The sequence below is a fragment of the Echinops telfairi genome, unplaced genomic scaffold (genome assembly GCF_000313985.2).
Source record: "Echinops telfairi isolate 266 unplaced genomic scaffold, ASM31398v2 ScPeMD7_3;HRSCAF=10, whole genome shotgun sequence".
NCBI classification, from domain to species: Eukaryota; Metazoa; Chordata; class Mammalia; order Afrosoricida; family Tenrecidae; genus Echinops; species Echinops telfairi.
Genome location: NW_022103899.1, coordinates 35481670 through 35484227, shown reverse-complemented (window position 1 = coordinate 35484227; position 2558 = coordinate 35481670). Strand labels below are relative to the sequence as shown.

At 36.1% G+C, this 2558-nt stretch overlaps 1 protein-coding gene across 6 annotated transcripts in view; it reads right to left on the bottom strand.

The window, feature by feature from the left end:
• MAP2 (microtubule associated protein 2) overlaps positions 1–2558 on the bottom strand; it is a 241754-nt gene that overhangs the window by 108283 nt on the left and 130913 nt on the right. For all 6 annotated transcript variants that reach the window (XM_045297150.1, XM_045297171.1, XM_045297162.1 and 3 more), the window contains exon 3: positions 837–909. The gene's annotated coding sequence lies outside the window, so the exon portion shown is untranslated. The remainder of the gene's footprint in view (positions 1–836; positions 910–2558) is intronic.

Here is a 2558-nt window from a genome sequence, read left to right as displayed (position 1 = left end):
TTGTTGACTCACACAACACCCCGTAAGTAGAAAGTGCTGACATAAAGTACGTTTGTTTCCTACGCATCTCCCTGTGAATGGATTTTTCTTCTTCTTCTTTATTAGGATAGCTTGAAGCGAGTTAGCGTGCTTCTAGATAACCACTCAAAATGTAGGAGAATCTGATTGCTAGTTACTTCTATCACACCATGAAAATGCTTTCACAATAAAAGCTGGGTCCGATATTCCTTATAGTTTCTGCTGTTCCCAGGCCTGCACAATGTTGGGTGAACGCTTTCAGTTAGCTGCCTCCTCTTTCTACTTGGTCTACAATATAGAGATGATACTCATATCTAATTCAGGAGGTTTCAGGGAGACATAAACTATTTAATTTATGTAAAGTGATCTACATAACACCAAACCTGGCACCAGTGAGAGGGGAAGAACTATTACTGTTGTCCGAGGGCTGTGAGTGAGTATAACAACAGGAGAAGCAGCTTCAGGTCCATCCTTGTTTCCCAGAGAGGAGTCTTAACATTCTTTTACTATTAAATCAGTCCAAACACTAGGAAGCTCTATTATAATAACTCAAAGCTTATTAACCATAGTATTCATAAGTGTATTTCTCCTTTATCACATCAAACTAAAAGTTACTTAAGGCCCTTGTAAATATTGATAAATGTAAATATGTGTTTGTATATGTAAATGTATACACCCACATGAACTTCAAAAGGCTGTGGGAACTTAAGTTAAAAGATAATGGATATTACAGGACCTTTTTGAAGTCCCCTCATATGGTTAGCAAAGAGTAGTTTTTCACAATTCTGATAACTTTTTAATAGTAGAGAGGGTCTTACCTGTTCACAGAAGTAGAAAAATGGTAATGTTTGTTGAGTTTTCAAAAGGTTGATAATGTTCCCTGGTTTCTTACTGTAAAATAAAAATGTGTAATTAACAACTTAATATCTAGTCCATATACATCATTAGCTCAATATATAATTCTACTGGTATAATACTCTTTTTATTTGAGTAACAATAGCTGGATTTCATAATGGGTCTTTGTAATCATATAGTTGCCACTAAAATACCTTATGTACAATTCCTCCTCTTATTCTTTTCTGACTCCTCTATTTCTAAACCACCATTCATCTGTCATACTATGGTGACTTGCCTCTTGTTGTGATGCTGGAAGCTACAATTTTCCCTAACTTCTTTATTATTTGTATCCGGCGACAGGCCATCTAAAATCATATATAATCTAGGTAGGGTGGCAGGCCATCTAAAATAACATATAATCAGATAGATTTTAGCTAGGTTAATATGTTTATAGATAACTACTCAAATGTACAAGAATCTGATTGCTAAATATTTCTATCACAAAAACAACAACACGCTCAGCATATCTCAAGCTGAACTGAAGAAAAAGTTCAACCCTCGAGTTGCAAATATTGAAAGATTCTATGGGCAAAATACTGAACACTGTGGGAAGCATTAAAATAAGATGGAAAGAATACACAGAGTTACTGGACCAAAAAGAATTAGTTGATACTCAGCCATTTCAAGAGGTAGCATATGATTATGTGTAATCATTTTAGAAAGTGCTAAAGCCCTACCTCAAGCAATTGAGAATAGAAATGCCATAAGATCTAGCAGTCCCTTTGCTAGGTACCTACTCTAACGAAGTAAGAGTCACAACACAGACATATGTGCACTCATGTGCATCACAGCACTACTCACAGTGGCAAGAAGATATAAACAACCTACATTCTCATCAATCGAAGAGCGGATAAAGAAAATTTGGTACATAGTCAACAATTCATGCATTGTGGTCTGAGAAGTCAGACTATACTTGTATAATTTCCTTTTCTCAACAGTGTTTTATTTTCTATACCATTGGCTAAATTAACACTATTAAAATAAATGCATTGTGGTCTGAGAAGTCAGACTATACTTGTATAATTTCCTTTTCTCAACAGTGTTTTAAATTCTATACCATTGGCTAAATTAACACTATTAAAATAATTACATTATGAACCAGGGGGATGATTTATACTGTTCTCTGTCATAAAAATGATAATGATGTTTCTAAAGTGAACCAGGGACAAAAAAGAGACAAATGTTGGTACATACACACAATGAAATATTATGCCTCACTAAAAAGCAATGACAAAACCCACTGAGCACCCCATGGATGGGCCTGGAGAACACTATGCTGAGTGAAATAAGCCAACCACAAAAGATTAAATAATATATGGGACCACTGTTCTAAGAAGGGAAAAAACCCAATAAAGTCTTTCACATCAAGTGGAAGAGCCTGTGGCGTTTGTTTTCTTTACATTAACTTTCAATCCACAGTGAAGGCTACCGTCCTTGATCTTCATCAGCATGTGCTTCAAGTCCTCCTCACTTTCAACAAGCAGCTGTGTCATCTGCATATCACAGGTGGTTCATAAGCTTTCCCCAACCCTGAGAGCACGGGCTTCCTCATATTCCACTTTCTCAGATTAGCTGCTCAGCATACAGATACAAAAAGTATCATGAAAGGATACAACCCTGGCATGTGCCTTCCCTTTCAATCA